The 27,445-nt window shown below is 49.3% G+C and overlaps 1 long non-coding RNA gene across 3 annotated transcripts; it reads left to right on the top strand.

Moving 5' to 3' along the window:
• Positions 1-27,445, top strand: E130006D01Rik (RIKEN cDNA E130006D01 gene). 3 transcript variants are annotated; one of them, NR_045833.1, is made up of 5 exons: positions 1-93; positions 13,737-13,887; positions 21,820-21,893; positions 22,516-22,602; positions 27,100-27,445. It is a non-coding gene; the product is annotated as an RIKEN cDNA E130006D01 gene (long non-coding RNA). The 3 variants fall into 3 exon arrangements; NR_045832.1 differs by having other exon boundaries at positions 26,920-27,445; NR_045834.1 differs by lacking the exon at positions 22,516-22,602.

The raw sequence follows: 27,445 nt of genomic DNA, 5'->3' as shown, positions 1-27,445 counted from the left end.
GGGAGGGGACATTAGGACTTAGCACGAGAGCCACCGGGCTCTGGGCTGCGGAGGAGGTTGGAGGTGACCTTCCAGAAGGAACGTGGGACAAGGGTGAGGAGCTGGAGTCCAAAGCCAAGCTGGCTCCTTGGGGGGTTGTGTTGGGGGGGGGGGGGACTGCGCATAAGATTATTCATGAGTTTACGCACAGAAACGAATCATTTCGCTGAGTGGCTTCCTCTTTCTCAAGGAAGCTATTTTTATTTATCTATTAATATCTTGCTGGAATTTTTTCAGGGGGGGTGCGGTTGATACACGCTGGTTTGTCATTTAAGGTGTGAAGGTCTGGGATATGGGGGGAAGGATCGGTGACCGCCCCCTCCAGAAAAATAGCCAAGAACCAGTGAGAGGAGTGGTAGGAGGGGCCAGGATGGCTTTGTGTTTGATCTGTGCCTCTGCTCCTAGGAGACTTGAGACTTTCTTGGCTTTCTGCCCTTCTGATGCTGTGGCACTCACCTCATCGGGACAGGAGTTGCTTTGTATAAGAAGCGGCTGCAGGAACAGGCAGACACACAGCTAAGAATGACCCTGGGGATCCAGAGCAAATCAAAGACCCAGGAGACGCCAGGCTCAGCTCTAGGGTGGCTCTCATTTGGTAAACATGTCATGTCATAAGAACCCCTCTGCTCTGTTAGTAAAGCTCACCTTAGGGTGAGAGGAATTTTTTGTTTTTGTCCTACAAAGTCAGAGTTAAAGGGAATGCCTTCATGAGCCCAGACTTAGAAAGACCATTAACAGGTACACCACTGCTTTTTTTACCTGATCCTGGCAGACATGACTAATCCATGCTAGAGCACTCAATGGACATCTAAGCCTTAAGAGGATGCCAAAAGGAAAGAGGTGCTACCGGGAAAAAGCTCTACGAGACCCTGTATTCATGGGCGTGGGAGGTAGCTGATCCTCAAGGGAGCAGGAAATAACATTGTGGAATTAGACTATATACTCTGAAACAGCCAAGCAGTTCTGCAGAGGGAGACTGAACCGGAGTTAAGATAGCTGTGACCTCACACAGGACTGTCTGAGTCTGAGGCCTCAGCTCTGCCATGTAAGAAACATGTTTGGGGTAGAGATTCAATGGGAAGCAGCATGGAGAATCTAATGGGGTGCCTCATTTCCTACACGTTGCTTCCCTGGCTCAGTATACTAGCCACATTGAGATCATGTGCTCTGGAACAGATTAGCAATGTCTGCTTGGGCACTGAGAAAAGAAATACTGTTATGCTTGCTATGGTACCTTATGCCTGGCAGACACCTGCTCAAGCCAATTGTGATCCTGGGAATTGTCTCAAGCCCTTTAGTTAAATTTAGCTCTCTTCAAACTTCTGCTGCTTCCTTTTATTATTTCTTTCTTTCTTTCTTTCTTTCTTTCTTTCTTTCTTTATTTATTTATTTATTTACCATGACCCTTCCTCATTGCATTGGATCTTCAGGGGACAGGCCAGGATTCAGTCACTTTCTGTCCCCAACAGCCAACACAATGGTTGGCATATCCATAGTATTCCCCACGAACATTGGTTGAATGAAAAAAATGATTTTATCCTTAGAAAATCTGACCCCTTTCTGGGCCTGACGTCAGGTAGTCAACCCAAACTGACCCTTATTACATACATACATACATACATACATACATACATACATACATACATACATTTGTGTTTGTGTGGGTGGTGTTGGTGGATGCACACATGCCATGGGGTTTCTGGGACTGAATTCAGGAATGAAACATGAATGTTAAGACACCTCTGCTTCCCACATTATCCCTTCTGGGAGATCCTTTCTGTCTTCCCATACTTTCCTTGCATGCAGAGGCTCCGAAAATGGCCTTCAAGGGAATCCTGTGGTACACACCATCCTCCCTTTCTCCCTGTGTCTCCCAGAGCTCTGCATGGAAGGCTTTAACTAGAGGGAGGGGAGGGTGCCAAGGGGCCTTGGGACACTGCCACCGGGGAGGGGAGGAGGCTGATGGCAGAGATATGGACAGCTTGGCTAGTGGCCAGCAGAGACATTGTAAAAACCGAATATCCAGCCAGGTGAGACAAACAGAACCCAGTGATAGACCACTTCTTGAGGAATAGTGGTGGGCAGTCTCCACACATCCCAGAGATGGTTCTAGCCAAGTGCTACCTGTAGCCCTGTGACAAGAGCCTTTACCAAATTTGTATTAGATGGGATGGTTGGTCCTGGTTGTCAGCTTGATGGGATTTAGCATCACCATGGAAACAGAGCCCTGATCATTTCTGTGAAGGAACCTGGACTGGACTGAGGTGGGGAAACCTACCCTGATCATGGGTGGCACATCCTGTGGGCTGCGGGCCCAGACTTGGTAAAGATGAGAACTCAGCTGAGAACTATTTCCCTCTCCTTCTCTGCTGTGGATGCAGTGTGACCCGCTGCCTCATGCTCCTGTTGTGACCACTCCTGTCTCTCAGGCATCTGTGGATTTGCTGGTGTATGACCCACTGCAGGAGCAAATCATAGCTGACACCGGCTCACTGCAGAGAAAGGACCTCTGTGTGGTCCCATGGGGTGTCTTCAGGAGTGATAAGGATGGCCCTCAGAGTTTATGTGTCCAGCATGAAGCTGAAGTATGTGGGCAGATGGTGTCTGTATCTGTGGATCTCTGCAGGCAGCAATGGGTGTTTCATGGACATATATAATGTAAATCATACATGTTACACAGACATATAGGATGTGCAGTGGGGTGCAGACACTTTTTTTTTCTTAGAATGAGGACATTGTCTGAAACCTGACTTTGTAAAATTACATCAAAGCATTAGAGAATCAGTAACTGAAAACCATGGGGCCGTATGATGGTGACCAGTCTTGGACTACAATATAATTCCATCCCCATTCTATTTAGATAAACTTGGCTTTTCAGTCTTGTCTGCAAAATGAGATGAAGGCCTCTAGAGGCCCCAGAAGTGCTGAGTTGGTCCTTGCAAACCCTTAACTGCACAGTGCTAGGTAGTTGGCAATCTTTTTGAACTTGTAGTATTGTTGTTTATTGAACACAGAGCTCATGGTGGATGCCACCATGAACCTCTGGGGAACTTCATACTCATTCCATTTTACAGATGAGGGCATTTGAGCTCGGAGAGATTGAGTCCCTTGCCTCAGGTCACACAGTAGAATGCTCCCATAAACCTGTAACAAATATTTCTTGGCTACCAACAAAACAAAGGGTCTCTCCAATGTTATGCCAACCCCTGATTGGATACCTGTAACCCTGCATCCAACTGGGAACCATGCAGACAGTAGAAGGTTTTCTTTCCTATTAGAAGTCGAAACACTGGCAGTGGTGACATCACGGACCCTCAGTTCTCTGCAATAGAGAGAGGTCTCTTGGTAGCTGAGTCCAAAGCCAGGAGCATGGAAGTGCAGACATGATAGTCTGCCCTTACTTTCTACTTGACTGAATCTGGAGTCACCAAGGAGACACACCTCTGGATGTGTCCACAAGTGAGTCTCCAGATCAGTTAGTTGCCTGAGGTGGGAAGTTATCTGAATGTGCATGGCACTGTTCCAGGGGCTGAGGCAGTCCCAGAGTGAACACGAAGGAGAACTTGAGCTGTGTATTAGTCATTATTTTCTTTATCTGCTTCCTGACTACAGACATGGTGGGCTAACTGCCCCCCACCTCCAGCATCATAGCATGACTCTGCTCTGATGGACCACACCCACCCATCTCTATGATGACCACAGCCTCCCACTGCTATGATGAGCACACCTACCCATCTCTATGATGACCGCACCCACCCATCTCTATGATGACCACACACACACACATCTCTATGATGACCACACCCTCTCACTGCTCTGATGGACCACAACCACTCATCTCTATGATGACCACACCTTCCCACTGCTATGATGACCACACCCACTCATCTCTATGATGACCACACCCTCTCACTGCTCTGATGGACCACACCCACTCATTTCTATAATGGCCACACACACCCATCTCTATGATGACCACACTTTCCCACTGCTATGATGACCACACCCACCCATCTCTATGATGACCACACCCTCTCACTGCTCTGATGGACCACACCCACTCATTTCTATGATGACCACACACACCCATCTCTATGATGACCACACCTTCCCACTGCTCTGATGGACCACACCCTCCCACTGTGAGCCAAGTCAATAAAACTTCTCTCTTAAGTTGCTTTTCTCAGGTTCTTTGTTGCATTCATGAGAACCTTAGTACCTTACCTTCTCACTGATCAGGCAGCATCTTAGGCCATTGTTCAAGGCACAATATGTCCTTTGTCACCCATAAATGCACCAGCAGACCACAGCTGTCTACAAGATCTCAGACACCCAGGTGTCCAGATGAAGGAGCAGGTGGCAGACATCACCTTGAGTGCCTGAGGTTCCACAGCCACCCTTGTTGGTCAGTTAATAACAGACCCAGTGTCAGGGATGGTCAGAAACCCACAGCTGACTGGGGAAAAAGAGTGAGACCAGAAGCCTCTAGGTCACCACCACTGAATGACCTCTGGTGTGTAGACCTCAGGCTCAGTTACCTTGTCTACAAATTTGTACCAATAAACTCTTATCCTCAGGGAAAGTCCAGAGAACAACAGGTTCTAAAATCCCCTTTTCTTAGTCACCATTCTATTGCTATGAAGAGGCATCATGACTAGGGAAGTGCTTAGAAACCCTTTAAATATGGGGACTTGCTTACACTTTTGTTGGTCTAGACCATTTTCATCATGGTAGGAGCATGATAGCATGCATGGTGCTTGAGGAGTAGCTGAGAGCTACATCCTGATCCACAGGCAGAGAGAGAGAGAGAGAGAGAGAGAGAGAGAGAGAGAGAGAGAGAGAGAGAGAGAGGGAGAGAGAGGGAGAGAGAGAGAGAGACTTGGAATGGGCTTCTGGAACCTCCAAGCCCACCCTCAGCGACACACTTCCACACTTCCTCCAACAAGTCCACACTTCTTAATCCTTCTAATCCTTTCAAATAGCACCACTCCCTGGTGACTAAGCATTCAAATATATGAGACTATAGAGGTCATTCTTTTTCTTTTTTTTTTTTTTTTTTTTTTTAATTTCTTTTTTTTTTTTTTTTAAGATTTATTTATTTATTATTATATGTAAGTACACTGTAGCTGTCTTCAGACACACCAGAAGAGGGAGTCAGATCTTGTTACGGATGGTTGTGAGCCACCATGTGGTTGCTGGGATTTGAACTCTGGACCTTCGGAAGAGCAGTCGGGTGCTCTTACCCACTGAGCCATCTCACCAGCCCAGGTCATTCTTTTTCAAACCACAACACCCTTCTCCAGCCTGGCCCTGGTTAAAGGTGAACTTTAACAAGGCAGGTAACCTTTCCCTCAATCCCAGGTACTGGGTCTCTTTTGTAGATTCACCTCTGGGGTGATGTGAGACCCACTGTAGATAGTGGGAGTCAGACCCCCCTAGCTCCTTCTTCTCTGGAAACAGACATTGCCTCATCGGCCTTTCCAGTTCACCTCTCCTTCAGGGACCCTGGAAGTCTTGTTTGAAATTTGAACAGTCTCACAGGCAGATCAGATATAGACACAGCCAAGATGGCACTCTCCTTTCTCTCCCTGCTTTGGACACATGGGTATCTGATGCAGCAATGCCCTGGATGAATGGCCTGCAGATCAACAAAAGCTTCCCAGAGAATCTCCTCCTCAGCCACAATCCTTGGAAGAATTAAAAGCAGGTGCCATCCCTGTTAGGCGACTGAGCCTCAAACCTCTGTCTCCTGAGGTGATGCTGGCCTATCCTGTCTGATAGCCACCAGCTGGCCTTGTACTGATCGTTCTGGAAGCTCCAGGGTACCCCAGTTGTCCGTTCCCGAATCAGCAGCATCTAATCACTGACTTGTGGCCAAAGGGGCCCCACGAGCAGTCTGGGCTGAGCCATGAGGCAGATGAGAGAAAAAATGGGTGCTGTCTACCTTCTGGAGCCAAGCCCTTACTTTCCTGTTGCATGTGGCACACAGTAGGGGGCTTTCTTGGAAGCAACTGCCTTTGAATCCATCTCTTTCCTTGGGAGCAGAGTGGGAAGCACTGATTCCTGTGTGGGGAGCACCTGCTTCCATGATGATTGACAGGAGCACAAAGCCCAGGGGAAACTATTAACATAGTCCCACCCTCTGAACATAGTGAGCCAATCAGATGTCGGCATAGGAACGGACTGTCCAATCAGAGTGTTTCTCAGTGTTTAGGGACATTTCCCGTCCTCCATGCTGGGTCAGGAGGAAGGACACTTGGAATGAGTTAGACAAGCTGGAGACAGGAGTCAGGCAGCAAAGTACACTTAGTAATTGACAGTATCGCTGCTGGATCCAGCTTCACCTGAAAGCTGAAACGTCTAGCTTTTCTTGTACACAAGTCTAGAGCCTTCTTCTTTTTTTTTTTTTTTAATTTGAGTCAGGTTTCCAGTTCCTGGCAAAATAAATTGCCCTAATTGGTACACCAATTATAAACGAGGAGACCGAGCCTCCTGTGAGCTCTTTCTGTCAGTGTGTCTGGGGAGACATCCCACCGTTTGTCCCACCCAGCACAGGGACGGTGAAGGACGTGCCCCCGTGTGTGCTGAGCTCCTTTGGAAGTCCCTGGCCCCTGACTCCTCAGCAGAGGGGGACTCTGAAAGCCTGCTGGTTGTAAGTGGGCTTGCAGAGAAGAGGAGTGGGGAGAGGAAGGGAACTGGGGAAAGGAGCTGCTTGCTCCTTTTGGTGCCGGCTGCTCATAGCATAAAAATATGCAAATTTATTCAGAGAGGCTGTGTATGGCGCAGGCAGATATGGGAGAGGAAGGAGGAAATACACTGCTGTGTCGGGGACTCTGCTCTAACGGGGCTCCTTCAAACCCCATCTGCTTCATTCCTGCCTTCTCCAGCCTACGGGGCGCAGGGGTGCAGACCACTGGGTGCCCTCCCTCCCGCTGCTGCCTTCCAGCACCCACCAGGGCTCCTTCCTCCACGGTTGCTCGGTTGCTCGCTGCCTAGCAGAGCTTCCAAACCACCGCAAATTGGGTGGGGCTGTAGGCAAGACTGAGCCCTCCCAGAAGCCAGCTATTATCAAGATGCCCCTCTACAACCTCATACCCAAGGCTATGAAGTCTGATCCGCAGACCAGTCTTCTCCCTCTGCCCCATGAGTCCCACGCCCAGCCTCATCTCCCCCTTTCCTAGAAGACTCCTAGGGCCACATACCCTGTGAGCTGCTTCCAGGGCCCAGTGCTAACTCCACCTGCAAAACAGGGCAAGCTTTACCATGGACTCTGAACGGAAGACACTCCCATCAGGGCACGGCTCCCAGCTCAGCTACAGTAAGCTCTTCTCTGTCCCCAAACAAGACAGCAAGAGTACCAATGAGGAGAGACACGGGATGAAGGAGGAGTAAGAGTGGGATACTACCTGACCAGTGTCATGCTTTGCTCTCTCTGAGTCTCCCATTAGATCCCACCCCGTCCCCCTGCCCTGTCCATGTCAGGCAGGCAGTCCATCTTGACTGACCCACTTCACAGATGAACAGGGCAAATCTCACAAGCAATGGTGGGATTCCATGGCTGGCCTGTGGTACATAGCTAGCTGGGAGTAAGTGGGCTGATATGGCAATCCAAGCTCTAACATGGTACATATGTGTGCTATCATGTCAGGGGCCGGGAAGTTATTGAACACTTTTGCCTGCATTGAGGAGGTGGAACCTCTCGGTCCTGAGATGGAATACTTTTCCTCCTTCAACTAACCTTGCACTTTGAGAGTGGGAAGTCAGGTTGTCATTTCTGAATCCCAGTTGAATAAATGAGTGGGTGGGTAGATGATAATTAGATGGATGGAGGAATGGACTGAGAGTTGAGTTGAGGGGTAGGTAGATGGGAATTGGGTGGGTAAGTGGATGGGTGGATAGGCAGGTGAGTAGAAGATGGGTGTATGAGCAGGTGGATGAGCAGGTGGATGGGCAGGTGAATGAGCAGGTGGATGAGCAGGTGGATGGGCAGGTGGATGGGCAGGTGAATGAGCAGGTGGATGGGCAGGTGGATGGGCAGGTGGATGGGCAGGTGTATGGCTGAATGGGTGGATGATTGAGTAGATAGATGAATGGGCAGGTGATTAATAGATGAATGAGTGGATGAGGAGCCAAATGTGGAGGAGGTATGGTTGGGAGGATGGAGAGGCAGGTGGAGAAATAGCTAGAAATGGGTGTGTAAGTAGTTAGATAGATGATATGTATGGTGACGCCCAATGAGTTTCTTACAGAATTCCTGCACTGCTTAAATGCTGATGTTGCAACACCGCCAGGGTTGAATGAATGAGAAGCAACAGAGGAGAAGAGGGTAAACACAATTCCCCAGTCTGGGAGTCACGGACACCCCACAGCACAGGCGCCCCACAGCACAAGGCTCTCCACAGCAGGGCGCCCCACAGCACAGGTGCCCCACAACCCAAGGCGCTCCACAGCACAGGCTCTCCATAACACGGGCGCCCCACAGCACAGTCGCCCCACACAGGGCACCTCACAGCACAAGGCGCTCCATAGCACAGGCTCTCCATAATACGGGCGCCCCACAGCACAAGGCGCTCCACAGTACGGGCACCCCACAACACAAGGCGCTCCACAGCACAGGCTCTCCATAACACGGGCGCCCCACAACACAAGGCACTCCATAACATGGGCGCCCCACAGCACAAGGCGCTCCACAGTACGGGCGCCCCACAACACAAGGCGCTCCACAGCACAGGCTCTCCATAACACGGGCGCCCCACAACACAAGGCACTCCATAACATGGGCGCCCCACAGCACAAGGCGCTCCACAGTACAGGCGCCCCACAACACAAGGCACTCCGCAGCACTGAGGATGCCCCACAACACAAGGCGCTCGCTCCACAGCCTTCCCCAACCGCTGTTGTCTGCTTTCTAAATAAACCCGAGACAGAGCCATGTGGGGTTACAAATCAGCCGGAAATCAAATGCTAACATGTAAATAAATTGCAAATCAGCTGAGAAATTGGTTTCATTTTGAGACGATAAAGCGCATTTCTCCTGTGCTGATTTTGTAAGGCGCCCCTTAAGAATTGTAATATTCCTGTGTGGTAATGATAAACATTAGTGAGTTGCTTTAGAAATGAAAAACTAGACAGCCTCTGGGGATTTGAAAAACATATGCACTTCAAATTTGAAAATCCAATTTAACTGTCCATTATAAGGAGAATAAAAAGGTAAGGATGGGATAATTTCGCAGTTACACAGCGTTTGACTAAATCTGATTCCGCGATGACAGACACACTTTAAAAGCTACAAGCCCGAATGCAAGCAGACAGCAGATCATTTATTTATGATTGTAATCTACCTGCCGTCTAACAAGTTAGAGACGGGGCCGGTGGCTCCCCGACTCTGGACACGTGTGCATGCTTGTCAGCCAACACGCTTAAAAACACTTCTCTTGGAATTTCTGGGGGAAAATAAATAAAGGGCGGGGAAGACAAAAGAGATATTCCCGTTGGCAGCTACAAAGTTTACAAAGTTTAGGAGAAGCACCTCTCTCTCTCTCTCTCTCTCTCTCTCTCTCTCTCTCTCTCTCTGCCTCTGTCTCTTTCTCTGCGTGAATTTTTCCTAAGCGACACTGGAAATCACTCGTGTATGAGAGCATGTGTGAATGGCCATGTTTGCACGTAATACCATTGCTCAGCATCACGTGTGGTGTGACAGCTCAGTCTACACCTAGAAGCATCCACAAGGGCAGGACTCGTTCTCCCCACCACCACCACCACCATGGAGCCCCCACTTATTTTGTCAGCATGTCTGCCATGGTCTCCCTGCCCCATGCATACCCTGAGACCTCCAACTCAAAGCTTCTCTCCTTAAAATCGGCAGGGTTTCTCCAAGTACAGGTTTGAAAGTTGCTAGAAGGAAAGGTCAGAGGTAGGCAGACCAGCCATGTTGCAGAATTCCACAGGGGAAATGAGCAGATATAGGCTCCATTCAGTGCAAAGGTTAACAGTTTCCCATAAGAGAGAATCCTTGCACTGTTGGGGAGGCTGGTGGAGGCGTAGGAAGCTCAGGATGCTGAAGGAGGTTGGGGTATGCTTAAGAGGCTATGAGAAGCTGTGGGGAGCTATGTGAGGCTGTAGGGGGCTTTGAAGTTCTGAAACCCTTGAAATCTCTTAGAAAATGAAGGAACCAGGTAAATTCCACTACTGTGCCTTTTGAAAATGGCTAATAAACAACTAGATCTCACCTGGGATTTATGCCATCCACAGTCACAAAGCTAAGGACCGGTAAGTCTGCAACCTGCCCCATCTGTAGCTGTGCGAATGTGTGTGTACAATCAAAGCAAAGTTTATTGAGCACGTAGCATATACCATTTGCTCCTGGAGGCAGGAGAAACGCAGAAATACAGTGAGATCAGACACCAAGGTTCTGACTTCTGTGGACAGAGTAAGAAAGTAGGATGGGGGGTAAGGTGACCCCAGGTCATACTGGGGAGAGAGAAAGGTACTGGATGAAGGGGTCACTCGAATGAGGAAGGGGCCGTACTCAGGGGACCAGGGGACAGGTTTCTGTGAAAGGAAGGGCATTGCAGACAAAGGGAATGGAAATGTGAGACTCCTGGAAGCACCAAGCTGCAGTGTAAATTGGAACAGGCAGGCCAAGAAGCAGTGTCCTCAGCCAACAGGGCCCTGTGTAGGTGTCAAGCCAACACTGAGAAACAAACCCATAATCCTTAAAAACTCCCCAACAGCAGGCTGAGTACGGAGCAACCAAAACAAGGGGTGTCTTTGCAGAAGGGTATGAAGGGAGTGCCGAGTTGATCCCATGGGTGAACCAGGTCTCTGGGAGCTGCATCAACTCAAAACTATAAGCAGGAACATGCCCTGTGGCTTTAAGAGTGGAGAGAGAGATTTATGTGATCAATGAAGCCCAGGGCACTTGGAATTGGTGTGTATTCAGACTTTTCTTAAATAAGGAAGAGAAGGGGGATACAACTGAAGTTTCTGGAGAGGAGGGGACACTGGGTTGTGGGCTTTGGTATGGGCAGCACCATTTTTATTACCCTTCGTGGGAAAACCTGGTGAGCTGCCACCCCCAGGTTACAGGACGGCATATGATTCTTTCCAGGGCTCATGTCCCTGTGTTTCTGACACATTCAAAAATGGGGGATTTAAATCTATGTACAGTTGCAGAGAGCATCTAGCAGCCCATGGGACATGCCTCCATCACCCAGACTCTTGTAACTCTCCACCGGTGACCCATCCGGATCCCTGGGATCCGGTGCTGACCCGAGCTGTGCTCCATCCTCGCTTGTCACCGGAGAGCGTGCGCAAGATTTGATCAGACTTGCACAAAGCCAGGCAGAGCCTGTGTGGAACTGTCAGATGAAATAATTTATCGGTGATGACTGTGTGAATTCGTAAATATTTATGAATTCACAAGTTATAAGTGTGCAGCTTGCAGGAGGGAGCGATCTCAGCTCACCAAGTCCCAGATTACAATGAATATTCACAGAAACCCCAATCTGCCAATATTAGCTCTTTGTGCTTACGGTAAAGCTTTGCCTTGGACTGTAACCCTTTCTGGGATGGAGTGTCTGAGGAAAACGCACTGGAGCAAAAGGAATGATTCCCTACCCATCCATACTCCCCCCCCAAAAAAAATTAAAATAAAATAAAAATAAAACCAGGAGATGCTGTGCCGCATACGGAGCCTGAGGAGGCCTCCAGTGCTGCTGACTGAGTTGGGTTTTAGCAGAATGGGATTGAAGGAACTCAGATGGCAGACGCTCAAAATGCCGATTGTTTTCGTTCTTCCCCAGTGACCTGATTGTTAGGAGACCTTGGGCCAGACTCTCAACCCCTTTTGGGTCCTACCAACAGCAGCCTTGCCCAAATTTGGTCATGGGCTAAATTTACCTCCCGAATGACACATTCTGTTCTTTATGGTTACTGGGAAGGCATAAGGCTTAGTCCGCTGTCTTTGTTGAAAATATCAGAAGGCATTTTGGCAGTGTGAACCAAGAGGAACACTGGGGACAGGGACCAAGGTCAGAGGCCCACAAGAGCAGCTGTGTGTTCCTGAGAGGCTGTGGCAGGGCACTGTGTATCACCCAGGGCCACTATCTATGGGTAACCTTGAATATGAGCATCCTGTGTCTCAGTTTGTGCACCTGTAAAATGGAGTGACAGCAGAGCCTTCTTAAAAGGATTTGTCCATCGATGATGGCAAAGGCTAAAGTCTGGAGACATCTAGAAGTAGGGGGACAATAAATGCTCTATCTTTGTTTGTTGATCCGTCACAGTGCAAAACCCAGAAGGGCCCAGACAGATGAAAGCCAGGTGCCCAACCAGGACAATTTGGAGGAAGGTTCAGAGGGTAGGATTGGAGACAATGACTTTGAGAAACTTTGAGCTCCTAAGTTCACCCAGCAGCCCAGGGACAAGAGCTGCAAGCCTCACACTTTCTTGTTCTATTCCCAGGACTGTGAGTGAAGCTGCCTGTGGGCTGTCACATGAGGATACCAGGCTGTGTCTGCCCTCTGGTTTCTTTGAGACAAGGGCTCTAGCTCATGATGTCCTTGAACTCATTTGTAGCCAAGGATGGTCTTGAACTCATTTGTAGCCAAGGATGGTCTTGAACTCATTTGTAGCCAAGGATGGTCTTGAACTCATTTGTAGCCAAGGATGGCCATGAACTCCTGCCTTCACAAGCTGAATGCTAGTGTTACAGCAGTGCATTGTTACACAGTTTATTTGGGGCTAAGGGCTCAAACTAGGGACTTCCTGCCATTCTGCAGGCTCTCTCCCCACTGAGCTACATCCACAGTCCAGCCCCTAACTCTCTCACATTCTTAGCTCAGTCTCCACTCCAGTCCTGGCTGGAAAATGAAGGCCCTGGGGCTCAGGAGGTCTGTGGCTTTGGAGAGGCCCCCATCCCAGCTACTTGCTACACTTTAAACAACCTCAAACATCTTCCATATCTGGAATGTTGACTGTCATCATTACATGTACAGGGATTTTTGTCTCACTTTGCAGATGAGGAACAAGGCACACAGATGCCTTGCTGCTGGGCTGATGAATCAGGGCTGCTCCGAGATGATTGGGGATGCACGCCCCATGCAGGATCCTTTCTCAGCAGCCTTCTTAACAGTGGAAGTGAGCATGCTTAGTTAAGGGTCATGTAATTTCCCAAACAGCAGAAGAGCGCCTTCCCATTGTATTCCTGGAGGACCTGGAGATGTGTCTGAAGCTCAGAAATGGAAGTAAGAGGGATAAGAACACACAGCTGGAGGGGAGGAGAGAGGAAGGGAGACTGTGATCGAGCTGCTAGGCCTGATTGCCCTCAAACTCTAGAGGACGTTTACCATCACTGTCCTGCCCACATCCAACGCACAGCCTGGCGTTCAGTGTGCACTTCGCAAATATTTATCAAACGGATTTTTAAAAAAGGATCAGTCTTTCTGATCCTTAAAAAAGAAAAAAAAGAAAAACAACTCCATTTATAAACAGATATGTCAGGGGGCAACTATTCATATACTCAAGATGTCTTTATTTTATAAAAAGGCTTTACATCAGGGGTCCTTTAAATAGAAACCCCCAGCTCATTTAAAAATATGAGTCCATTTATAGCTCGGAACCACACATCTTCCCGACGTCTTCACTTGAGTAAAGGGAATGGGCTTCCTCCTCATTTCCTCCTCATCTTCCCACAGGAGCAAGTGAGGACCTGGTGGGTAGTGGTTACTCTGTGAGAAGCCAGCAGCACCAACCAAATAGAAGGTGGAGAAGTGGCCCCCAGCTTCCCAGTTTGGGTTTGGGCCAAGACAACTAAGAAAAGGGTCCACCGTCTTCACTCCAGGTCAGGTAAGTAGAGAGTCTTCCTTAAAGAAGGGCAATGTGACCAGGGTTTTGAGAGATGAGTAGGAGTTCACCAGTTGGCAATTCCCTGAGTATCAGTCTTCCCAAGATGGGGTACACATGTACAGATTTAATATTTACAGAGTTCCTGGAGCAGCAAGTACAGATACATATGGCTCTGTTTTTTTATACATGCATGACTTAGTTACCATCCTGTTGCTGCGATAAAACACCACAAACAATGTGACTTTATGGAAGGAAGGATTTATTTAGACTTATGGGTGCTATGATCTCGGCTGTCCCACAGCTTCAGAAGGACCACACCAGGCAAAACAGTTCCACTTGAGGTTTATTAGGAGAGAGGGGGCAAGGTGGTGGCAGAAAGAGAAGGGGGAGAGAGAGGGGGAGGGCTTTCATGATGATGTAATCACAAATAAAGGTGGGAGGTGAGCCAAGTGGATCCTGGGAATATGGTGGCTGTTGCCTTGGCAACAGGTGTGCCTGTCCTGCCTATGTGACGTCACAGGTTTCAGAGGTCCTGACACCAACAATGGGTCTGAGAGATCAGAGTCCATCATTGTCAGGATAGGCAAGGTTAGTGGCAGGCAGGCATGGTGGCAGAAGCTCAAATCCTGAACTGTAAGCAGGAAGCAGAGAGGTGAAACCAGGAAAGGGGTGGGCTTTTTTGAAGCCTCAAATCCTCTACCTCCAGTGACACACTTCCTCCAGAAATGTCATACATCCTGAGCATCACAAAACAGGGTCACCAACTGAAGAGCAAGTACTCAAATATCCAACATTATGTGGGCCATTGTCTTGGTCAGTGAACAGACACCATGGCTGTAGCAACGTTTATAAAGGAAAACATTTTACTGGGGGCTGACTTACAGTTTCAAAGGTCTAGCCCAGCATGGTGGCATGCAGGCAGACATTGTAGTAGCAGAAACTAGGAATTATAGCCTAACCCTCTAGGAAGAGAGAGAGAGAGAGAGAGAGAGAGAGAGAGAGATTGACCAAATTGACTGACTGATTGAATCTGGATTTGACACAGGCTTTTGAAGTCCACCCTCGGTGACATACTTCCTTCAACAAGGCCACACTTTTTCTCTTTCTTCCTTCCTTTCTTCCTTCCTTCCTTTCTTTTCTATATTATGTATATGAAGCCCTGTCTGCTTGTACACCTCCATACCAGAAGAGGGCATCAGATCCTCATATAGATGGTTATGAGCCACTGAGTGGTGGCTGGGAATAAAACTCAGGACCTCTGGAAAAGCAAACAGTGCTCTTAACCCCTCTGAGCCATCTCTCCAACCCAAGGCCACACTTCTTAATCCTTCTAATTCTTTCAAATGTTACCACTCCCTGATGCCTAAGCATTCCAATGTATGAGCCTAGGGGGGGTCCATTCTCACTCAAACCCCCAAACATGCCATACCTGGAGTCTTTCTGCCCATTTCCATGCTGTCTTGGTTGGTGTCTGAAAAAAAATCAAGGATAGCAAATCGTCTGTACTTCAGGAAACTGAGGCACATCAGTATTCGGGAAGACTGTAAGCTGCAGGCACATCAATGTGTCCAAAAATGAGGAGATAAATAGCTCAGCCTGGGTCCTTCCTGCTCCTTCTTTTGGAGAATATCTATCATACCTTAAAACAAGTTAGCAGTCCTTTACCCTCAATTTACAGGCAGCTCCCGAAGCAACATGACCAGAGACCGTTCACCCTGGCCACTGAGCCCCTCACAGACAGGTTTTACTAGACCTGACAATCCCTGTTCATGCATCAGTTTTACTGAACAAGTCCCACCCCATTCGCACTCCCTTGTTAAATGACCAGGCTGCTCCCCACTGCTACACTCACTGTGACATCTTCTACAGGTCTTCTCACTACAGCTTTGTTGGTTTGCTCCAGTCACACACACACACACACACACTGAGAACTATCTCTGGGTCATAGAGCAGGAACCCTATAAAGCCTCCGAGGAAAACAGATGACCTGTTTTACAAGAGAGAGAAAGAGGGAAAAAATGTAGAGCCAAGGTCACAGCTTAGCTGGCAGATTGTTTGTCTGGTGTACACAAAGCCAGCTTTTGGGTCCCAGCATTGTACAGACTCAGGGTGGGTGCCACAGCACCTGAGAGGTAGAATTGGGACGATCAAAAGTTTAAGGTTATCCTCCATGCACTGGGAGTTTGAAACTAGTTTGAGGCTTTGTCAAAAACAAACAAACAAAACAAAACAAATAATCAAACATGAGAAAGAGGAAGAAGAGGAAGAGGAGAAAGGAGAAGGAGGAGGAAGAGGAGGAGGAGAAGGAAGAGGAGGAGGAAGAAGAGGAGAAAGAGGAAGAGCAGGAGGAGGAAGAAGAGGAGGAAGAAGAGGAAGAGGAGGAGGCCAGAATTCAAAAATGAACATAAGCTGGACCACTCTCTGTCTGTCAATGTCTCTTCCCTACAGAGTCTATCCCTGGGTCCTTTCACCACCTGAGAAAGCCCAGGTAGCATTGTCCACTCTTCTGAGGGGGAAGCTGCTGGCTGAGGGGCTGAGGCACACAGAGTTCTGGTTTAAGGCAGACACAGGCCACATCTACCTTCCGTTCTTAACTGGAAGTCAGACTGAGGCCCATGGAGAAAGCTGAGAACACAGGTAAAGTGGCTGTCTCTAGAGGCCAGGGTTAGCATGTGGGAGAAGAGAAGAGATTTCAAGGACTGCCCACAGGACAGGAGAGCCTCTGTAGTAAGCAGCATCCAGTCTCACGCCTGTGAGAACCCTGTGAAACACTAGGAGGCCTGCCCCAGGGAGTCATGTAGTGAACACGGCTCCAGGTCATCACAAGGTAGGGATCCAGGTTCTGCCATGAAGTCTGACAGCAGCCTTTCTCAAACTGTCTCAAGCCTTAAAGGTCAGTCCAAGCAGCCAGCCCACACCCCTGCCTACACCGTGGAGCAGGCCCAGCAGATGGTAGAGAACCTCCATAATGGCCCAGAGCCTGGGACAAGACCATGTTCTGAAGGTTCTGACAAGTCCTGTAGTCTTTGCAGATCTGATCCTGGTACGGAGGCAGCAGAAATGTCATTATTGCCCAAGGATGGCCCAGACCTATCCTGGTCCAGGGAGTGGCACTATTAGAAGGTGTGACTCTGTCGGATTAGGAGTATCACTGTGGGTGTGCACTTTAAGACCCTCATCCTAGCTGTCTGGAAGCCAGTCTTCTAGCAGCCTTCAGATGAAGATATAGAACTCTCAGCTCCTTCTGTACCATGCCTGCCTGGATGCTGCCATGTTTCCACCTTGATGATAATAGACTGAACCTCCGACTCTGTAAGCCAGCCCCAATGAAATGTTGTCCAAGACTTGCCTTGGTCATGGTGTCTGCTCACAGCAGTAATACCCTATCTAAGACAGCCCCTCTCCTCCCTTCACCACCCACACCCTGTCTTTTCTTCCACTGCTCTCTCTGGTTACTGCATCAGTTTGGCACAGTGTGCATTTTTTTACTGGCCTCATTGCCTCTCTCCTAGATGAGTAGCAACAGACTACAGGGGCTGGTGTACTGACCATGGGATTTCTGGGTGCTTAAGAATTAATTGTGATTTGAAATGTAAATGAAGAAAATATCTAATAAAATGCCTTTAAAAAGAATTGTGGGGAGGGGGAGAGGCAGAAAGAGGAAAAAAGGGAGGAGAGGGGAGGCAGAGAGAGAGGGAGAGGGGCAAGGAGGGGGGAGAGGGGGGGAGGGGGGGAGAAAGGGGAGGGGGAGGAGGGGGAGAGAAAGGGGAGGGGGAGGGGCAGTTCATGGGACCTATCTTCCCATGGATGATGGCTGCATGGATGGGAAGACGATGGACCAGAGGGAGAAAAGGAAAGCACTACTGGGGAGTGAGGAAGAGAAGGGAGAGGTAAAGGATGAAATGGGGCAATGGGTGGATGGAGCCATGCTGGTTTCTTCTCAGCACAAGAAAGCTGCCATGATGGCTCCTGTGGAGAGACTCCCATGCCTGCAGGTGGAAACCGAGGGGATGAAGATGAGAAGACCTCTACCCGGCACTGGTTTGGAAAACAGAGGACTGTCCCCTGAGCCTGCCAGCGAGTCACATGTTTGGGTCCCTCAGCAGCCAGAGAAACGATGATACAGGACACTGGGGCAGGACAAAGGAGTGTGGCAGTATTGTGGCCTCCATGCAGATGGTAGTGTGTGGCTCCATTGTCTCTGCTGTGTGGATGAGGAGCCTTAGCTCTGAGAAGAAGAGCCTTTCACATCCTCACAACTTGTCCCAATAGCACTGAACTCTTTTGATCTGGAGAGATCTGGAGGAGGGTCTTCAAGTGGGTTCTGACTCATCCTCTACCATACAGACATAAGGCAGGCAGAAGGAGAGATCAGGTGACTGGTGAGGTCACTGTGACCCCATAGACAGTGTCTCCTGGTTCTTCTATCCAGTTCCTTTCCTGCCTGGGCAGTAATGACTTGGTTCAATCCTATAGCCTTGGCAACAGTCACTCTACAGGGCCACCTCTCTCATAAAGTCACAGGGGCCTATATGTACCCATCCCTTCCCCGCAGAAAGCATTGAAGGGGTTTCTGAAGGCAGGGGAGGACTTTGCATGTCTATCTTTCTTTTCTGGTGTCCCAAATGCTCTCCTCAGCTCCTCAGCTCCTCAGCTCCTCAGCTCCTCAGCTCCTCAGCCTCTCCCCTACCCAAGACAGGACTCCTGGCCCAAGCAGAGATTCTGTTCCTTCTAAGAGAATTATTACCTCCAAATTTGGAACTAGAAGGTGGCAAGGCCCAGGAAATTTCACCCTGAGGACTGGGAACCTGGCCTCTGGCTGACAGGAAGGGCCCAGAAAGTTCTGGAGAGTGAGGCAGGGAGGGCACAGAGGAGAGGGGGAGGCCTGGTGGCCCTGTCACTCCCCCCCCACACACACACACACACTCACCCCTTGCCTGTCTATAATCGGTGGGGTTTTTCTTCACTTCACCAGACATTGGAGCAGACAAGTGTGGGAAATTGAAGTGTGAGCCCTAAGAAGAGGAGGTGGACCTGGGTGGAGAGGCGGAGAAGGAGGAATACAGAGAGAAGGAGAGAATGGTGGAGAGGCGGGGAGGAGGTGGAGATGGAGAGAGATGGGCCCTGGGCTGGGGGCACAGAGTTACAGCCAGTCAGCTAAGAGGGGGAGGGGCGTGGGGGCTGTGGTCCCCCAAGTCCCCTGGAACGAGGGAGGGTTTATCTCACCAGGAACAGCAGCTCAGCCACTGATCTAATCAAATTATTCAGCATTAAAAAACTGCCAAGACATTCCAGGACTTCAGCTCCCGGAGCCCCAGCTGGGATCAAATGCTAACCAAGTCGCTGCTGCGATATTTATTCCCACTGTCAGCTGCTGGTTGCTTGTTTTCCGAGAGCTGCATACTAAACCGGCGGCCTGGGAGGGATGGGGATGAGGGTGAGGGGCTGTCGGGAAGAAAGGCAAGCAGGTAGGCAGGACAAATGTGCCTAGAACTCGGCACAGGGAACCTCCAGTCAAAATGTTCCTCCCTAAACTGTCCAGCCCCAGACCACAGTCCTCCATTTCAAGCCCGTTTCAGACCAGTTAGCTGAGACACTTAGCTTGGAAGTCCAGGTAGGTGGCTTGCCCTGTCTGGAGTCTTATTTTATCTCCTGTCATGTGGGATCCACTGTTTGTGCGTTTGATGAGAGGAAGGGGTGACGGGAGTGGCTTTGTGGGGCCTGTCGCAGAGACACAGAGAGCAGCCCTGGCTGTGTGACGTTGCCAAAGCTACTTACCCTTTCTGTGTCTCAGTTTCTACCTCCCTAAAAGATTCGGGGAGGTAGGGAGGGTAGGATTGTGGGAGGGGGTGGCTGAGAGGGGGACAGTGAGCGGGATGCAAATTGAATAAGTAGAAAACAATAGAATTGAATTTTTTTTAAAGAGAGAAAGAGAAAAAGCAAAGCAGTCGGGTGATAACAGTCAAGCCCGTGGGGTGACTGTCTCATGGTTAAAGAAAATCAACATAGAAAAGGGTCACAGTGAGATTCCAATCTGCATCGGGAACATTCCCTCTGTACCAGCAAGGAGTGAGCATTGGAAAGAACAGACGGTGCACTTGATATTCAGCACAGAAGCTGGTGGACCGGCGAGTCAGGGCAGAAGATGAACCATTCTGTCAGTGGGACGGGGTGTCAGAAGGTGTCCTGTACAGGGATCCCCATGAGGGGGTCTCTGTAGCCACACACAGTGGAGCATCCCGCCAAGCTTGGGTTCGCAGGCTATTCTTGCCCTCAGAACCGCAGCAGCCAAGCAGAGAGACTTGCAAGCCTTCTGGACTGGTGATGTCTCTCGACAACTCCCCGAAGGTCACGGCACCCAGGGAAGACTAATTAATTTCCTTTGTTTTTCAGAGTTTCATTTTTTTTTTTTAAAAAATTGCAGACTCCCTCCTCTCTAATAAATACTCAACAATTAAAGCGATTTTTTTTCTTTTTCCACACAAAGTGTGACTTCAACATTTCAATGCCCCCCCTCAACCGCTCCTCCCCCCCCCCCCGCACCCCTCCCACCATCACCTTCATTGCCATAAACAGATTCGGGGAAAACTGCTTTTGACGCCCCAGATGCCATTAGCCACTTAAAATCCCGTAATTATCATCCTATCATGGGCCTGTTAACGAGCAGTAAAAATAAGGCCATTGAATATGGTAATTTATTCGTAAATTAGCCTAATGAGAATGGGTTTCAGACTGTTTACTCGCTGCGGCCTGCACAGGGCAGAGACAGCCACAGGAGCAGTGCCTGCCTGAGTGGAGGGGTCCTCCTGTCAGGTCTCAGGGTGACATTGATGACTGTCCCCTGCTTCCACGCAATTCTGCTCACCCCAGCTGAACAGTAGTGAGGCCTGAGAGCCAAAGCCTAGGGCAGGGCTGGGTCCCACACCTTTCTAAGCTAGGGTGATTCGGATGGGGCACGTGGTGGGCCTCCTGTTCAGCTCCCCCATCCATAAAATGGGGGCTTGTGAGCCAGCCAATGGGGTTACCACACAGAGATAATGAGAGTGCCACTCACCTACAGCACATGGCTACGCATATTGCCGTGGTCTCCAGGGTGAATTATCCATCCCAGATCAATGCCAGACCCTTCGGTGCACAGCATACCCCTGCTGAACCTCAAAATGTAGCCTTATTCGAAACCAGAGTCTTTGCCAATGTGATTACATAGGATGAGGTCACGCTGGTTGGATGAGCCCTGTCTCACAATTAACATGCTTGTAGGAAGACAGGAGGACAGAGATTAGGGAGGAGAGAAGAGACCAGGGCTCCATGGCTTACAGCTCCCCTGTGGAGGCAGAGATGGACCAGGAAGCCACAAGCCAGTGGGGGCTGCAAGAGGCAGGACCGGTATACAGGGCCACTCAGCTGCCTGTGCTTGTGTTCCTTCCTACCCAGGAGCCCTAGGTTCCTGTTGCTATGCTAAACGCCAAGAACAGTAGAAAGTTGAGAGACAAGTCCCTCTTCATGAGAAGTCAGGGCAGGAACCTGGAGGCAGGAGCTGATGCAGAGGCTGTGGAGGGGTTCTGCTTAAAGGCTTGCTCCCCATGGCTCCCTCATCCTGCTTACACAAACCACCTTCCCAAGGGTGGCCCCACCCACAATGGTCTGGGTCCTCCCCCATCAATCCTTATATAGAAAGAAATGAAAGAGAGTGGGGAGGGAGAGAGGGAGGAAAGAAGGAAGGAAGGAAGGAAGGAAGGAAGGAAGGAAGGAAGGAAGGGAGGGAGGGAGGGAGGGAGGGAGGGAGGGAGAGAGGGAGAGAGGGAGAGAGGGAGAGAGGGAGAGAGGGAGGAAGGAAGGAAGGAAGGAAGGAAGGAAGGAAGGAAGGCAAGTCCTTCACACTTACCTACAGACCAAGCTGATAATTTGACACAGGCATCTCCCTCTTCACAGATGACCCTGCATTGTATCAAGTAGAAAAATGTCTAACCAAGACAGAGGAGAATACGAACCCTCTCAGCTCATAGGTAAGACGGCCTTTGAAACCTTCTGTGGGTCTCTTTTTTCTCCACCCTTGTCTCCCTCGTTACAGCTTCTCCGACTGGATTCCAGCCCCTCTTAGGTGGGTGCCAGGCACCACCCTTTCCACAAGGTGGCCACAGCCCCAACCCTTCCACTTTCACAAAGAGGAAGCGTGCTTTGAGACACCCCATGATTTTTTTCTGAGGTCACACAGACCAAGCAGTGGGACTAACATAGACTGAAGTCCTGATTCCCTTTCTGGAATGTTCTCTTCCACCCAAGATGCCAATAAAGAAATCCTCAACTCAAGTACCATGGCTCGGGGGGTGGGGTGTCCTTGGTGACCTATCTAGTCCTGGGGTGTCCTGGAATGTGAAGGATGAGGACATCCTCTCCTTTGGTTTCATTCACTCTTTGGAGGGAAGATTCAGGAAAGGGCTAGAAATTAGAGGAGACCTGAGACCTCACCCCCAAAACCACAGCCTGAGAGCCGTGCATTCAGGTCTAGCTCCACAGGTCATATTCTTGAGAAGTTCATGGTCTCTACCCACGGTAGTCTCCCCACTTCTCACAGTCATGCTGCCTAGCTGCAGACATCCGAGTCATTTTTCTTCTGCCCTCACACAGACAGGTGATGATGTGGTTTCCAACTGACTTTCAAGCAAACAGATTTCCAAGCGTGCTTGAAGAGGGCAGTAAATGAGAAGGCACAAGGTGGGTTTCTGACTGATTAGTCACAGAGTTTTCATCCTAATGTGAGTTCTCTGGAGGTTTGTGTGCGACATGATGCTCTTCTGGATTCATCTGCAGCACATTGGCTTCAAGGCTTAGTGAAGGGGACTGAGATTCTATCCACTCAATGCACACAGGTAGGCTCTAGGGGCCCATGGGAGGCAGATGTGAAACCTGTGGAAGCCAGTTACAGAACATGTCAGGAGGGCTAGCTGTGGGGACACACAGAAGAACAAATGCTGGGGATCCCCAAGGTGGGCAGAGCCCAGATGGACAGAGCCCAGATGTGCAGAGCCCAGATGGGCAGAGCCCAGGTGGGCAGAGCCCAGGTCAGCAGAGTCCAGGTGAGCAGAACCCAGGTGGACAGAGCCCAGATGAGCAGAGCCCAGGTAAGCAGAACCCAGGTGAGCAAGCCCAGGTGAGCAGAGCCCAGGTGGACAGAGCCCAGATGAGCAGAGCCCAGGTAATCAGAACCCAGGTGAGCAAGCCCAGGTGAGCAGAGCCCAGGTGGACAGAGCCCAGGTCAGCAGAGTCCAGGTAATCAGAACCCAGGTGAGCAAGCCCAGGTGAGCAGAGCCCAGGTGGGCAGAGCCCAGGTCAGCAGAGTCCAGGTAAGCAGAACCCAGGTGAGCAAGCCCAGGTGAGCAGAGCCCAGGTGGACAGAGCCCAGATGAGCAGAGCCCAGGTAATCAGAACCCAGGTGAGCAAGCCCAGGTGAGCAGAGCCCAGGTGGACAGAGCCAAGGTGAGCAGAGCCCAGGTAAGCAGAGCCCAGGTGAGCAGAGCCCAGGTGGATAGAGCTCAGGTGATTGAGCCCAGGTGAGCAGAGCCCAGGTGAACAGAGTCCAGGTAAGCAGAGCCCAGGTGAGCAGAGCCCAAGTGGATCTCCAGTCCATTAAGTCCCAAAGAACACTCATGTAAGAAGACAAGCATTGCTGCTGGCCACAGCTTCTCTTGATACACTAAGCATTCCTCTGTGATGGGACCCAGGGGGAAGGTTCAGTGAGGAGGAGCATTTGCTGTGCAAGCAAGAGAACGTGAGTTCAAACTCTCAGTCCCATGTGAAAACTGGACATGGCTGCACATATTTATAAACACTGTGTTAGGGAACAGAGATGAGTCCTGGGAACTCACTGGCCACCAGCCTGGCCAAAATAGGTAGCTTCAGGTACAGTGAAATCTTGTCTCAAGGGATTAAGAAAGAAGGAATGATATAGAACACCTGACATACACCTCTGACCTCTACATGCATGTACAGTGCATACAGTCACATGCACACACACACACATACACGCGCACACACACACATACACACACACAAATACACAAACACCCATGTGCACATGTGCACATACAACACAAAAATACACACATGCAAACATACACAAATACACACATATATACATAAGCACACGTGTACACATGCATACACACATAAACACAAAACACATACAAATGCATACACACATAAACACAAAACACATACAAATGCATACACACATGTACACACAAACACACATACATGCATACACAAATATACACATGCTTATACACAAATTCACACGTGTACACACATGCATACACACACATAGACACAAGCACACATATACTAATACACATACACTCATATACATACACATGCACAAACACACACACACACCTTGATGAAGGCTATGCTGGTATTTTTGTCAACTTGACTGTCATCTGGGAGGAAGGACCTTCAACCGAGGAATTGCCTCCATGAGATTTGACATGAGTGTTTAGTCTTAGCCCACTGTGGATGGTGCCACCCCTGGATGTTTTGAGAAAGCAGGCTTAATGAGTCAATATGGCCTCTGCTTCAGTCCCTGCCTCCAGGTTCCTGCCTGGTGTTCCTGCCCTGACTCCCTTCCATGATGGACTGTGATCAGGATATGTAAGCTAAGTAAATCCTTCCTCCCCAAGTTGCTTATGGCGGTGATGTTTATCACAGCCACAGAAGGCAAACTAGGACGGTGGCCAAGCTGGGTGCAATGGCACACATCTCTTTCCTCTGCTTGCACTAAGCATTGCTAAGAATCTGAATGCATTTCCTCACCCATCAGATAGTCGGTCAGCAAACCCCTCACTGAACAGCATCAAATACAGAGCTAGAGGCGGCTCTGTACTAGGCTGGGGATGCAGAGGGTCCCATGCCTCCTGCCGCAGTGAGGATGAAAGACCTCCAGAGGCCCACGTGTTAAAGACTTGGTACGCTGGGGCCTCTGTGGGAGCAGTGGGTTCTTTAGAAGTGGGGTCTTGTGTGAGGTGCTAGGGATTAAACCTGGAGCCTCCTGTGTAAATAGCAAGTGCTCTCTACCTGTGAGCAAAACCCAGTATCAACCCCTCCCTTTTCTTTCTCTTTTTCTTTTGTTTTTGTTGTTGTTGTTGTTGTTGTGAGACAGGGTTTCTCTGTGTAGACCTGGCTATCCTGTCACTCACTCTGTAGAGCAGGCTGACCAGGTCTGCCTGCCTCTGCTCCTGAGTTTGGATGAATGAAAAAAGAAATAAAAAAGGAGAAGACTTTATTTCTGGTACAGTAGATGAGAGAGTTAATTGTAGACATGAGGGAGAGCAGAGCTAGAGGCTGACACATCTGAAAAAGTCCAGAATAAACACATGCGCACACACACACACACACATGCACACATGTACATACACACATTGACACACACATGCACACACATACACACACATGCACACACAAATGCACACCCATATACACACAAACACACATGTGCGCACACACAAACACACATGCATACACACATATACATACAAACACAAATACATACACATATACATGCAAACACACCTGTGCACATATGAATACACACAAACACACATGTGCACACATGTATACACAAACACACACGTACACACATAAACACACACATCAATACACACACATACACAAACAAAGTACATACACACATACACACACATATACACACAAACACATATGAACACATATGTATATATATACACACACACACACCTTGGTGACCCATTCGAGGAGAGGGGAGTGCCTGGAGATCAGGAAATCAAGAGGACAAAAATATAGAATAAAAGCCTAAAAGGGTCTGCATGGCCAAAATGTCTAGATTATACAAGGAAAAGCAACTGGGGAAAGGACAGCCCAGCACCTGAGCTGGAGAGTTCAGAGTAGGGGGCTGGGTATTCCAGCAAGGAGGAGCCTGGAACAGGTAGGGACTGAGGGATGCTGGGAGAATATGGTGGCCAAGGACTGCTTTGGTATGTTAAATAGGCAACTCAGTTAGTCACTTGTCCCAGGCTTGGGACTAAAGGCATGTGCTACTACTGCCCAGCTGCTGTTGCTGCTGCTGCTGCTGCTGCTGCTGCTGCTTCTGCTTCTGCTTCTGCTTCTGCTTCTGCTTCTGCTTCTGCTTCTGCTTCTGTTGCTGCTGCTGCTGCTGCTGCTGCTTCTGCTGCTGCTGCTGCTGCTGCTGCTGCCGCTGCTCCTGCTCCTTCTCCTTCTCCTCCTCCTCCTCCTCCTTCTTCTTCTCCTCCTTCTCCTCCTCCTCCTTCTTTTCTTTCTTTCTTTCTTTCTTTCTTTCTTTCTTTCCTCCTTTCCTCCTCCTTCTCCTTCTTTCTCCTTCTCCTCCTCCTTCTCATTCTTCTTCTTCCTCCTCCTCCTCTTTTTATCCTTCTCCTTCTCTTCTTTTCTTCTTCTTACTATTATTATTATTATTAATTGTTGTTGCTATTTTGAGACAGGATCATAGCATGTAGTCCCAGCTTAAACTTGCATTTCTCCCTCACCCTCATAAGTGCTGAAATTACAGGCCTCCAATGCCAAGTTGGCTTGTGGGAGGTCTTTAGGCAACGGAGGGTGTAGCATTCAAAAGGATTATGGGACCCAGCCTCTTCTTCCTCTTTGCTTCCAGCTGCTAAAGGAAGTGATCTGCTCTGCTGTATGCCCGCCATGGTGTCTTGCCTTCTACCAATTCAGAACAATGGGGCTGCTCACTATCGACTGAAGTGTACAGAACTGTACCAAGTAGACTTTTCTTCTTGACGAGTTGATTGTCTCTGGTATTTTGCTATAGCAATGTGAAGCTGACTCGTTCACCTCCTAGATATGAACAAAATGGCAAGAAAGGAAAAAAGCCTGGATCGAAGTTAGAATCTTGCTCAGGACACACAACAGCAAGGGATTTCTAAACCTACTCATGCCTAAGTTTTAGCTAATACCCTTCTCTTCACAGAGGCAAAACAAAAACAAAAAAAGAACAGGTAACCTGATTTCTCTTTGTTTCAGACTCTTACTCTGAAGGAGGACGATCAGAACGGCATAGCTGCCTTCTTGGCCTGTCACAGAATTAAATGGCAAAGGGTTCCGAGGACTATCTAGCATATACTGCTGTCACTACAGGGGCGTGGTCTGTAAGAGGGATAACCCAGCCCCCTAATAAGGCAAGCATGTCATTTTCTGTGACAGATGCAAGAAGAGAGAGGGGTTTGCTGGAAATCGTGGCTGACCACCTCAGAAGGACCCAGAAGACCCGAACTTTCTGGTTTTGCCTTTCACCTTGCTCTGAAACTTCTCCCAACACTGGAAGACAAGAAAGTTCCGCCCTACCTCCGCCCCACCTCCGCCCCCCGGACCAGGGAGATTCTTCTCTTTGGGCAAGCAGGCTTGCTGGGCAATCGTGAGCTGCTGAGTTCCCATCCCCATAGAAAGCTGGACATGGACATGCATGCCTGTTTCTGCAGCATGCTCAACTCCAGGAGCTCTCTGGTCTCCTATAAATAAAGGATAACACATTCGGCCTTCTTACCATTTC

Source organism: Mus musculus, chromosome 5, assembly GCF_000001635.26.
Source record: "Mus musculus strain C57BL/6J chromosome 5, GRCm38.p6 C57BL/6J".
Taxonomy (NCBI): Eukaryota; Metazoa; Chordata; class Mammalia; order Rodentia; family Muridae; genus Mus; species Mus musculus.
The sequence above is the reverse complement of the archived record's forward strand: the minus strand, read 5'-3'. Positions and strand labels throughout refer to the sequence as shown.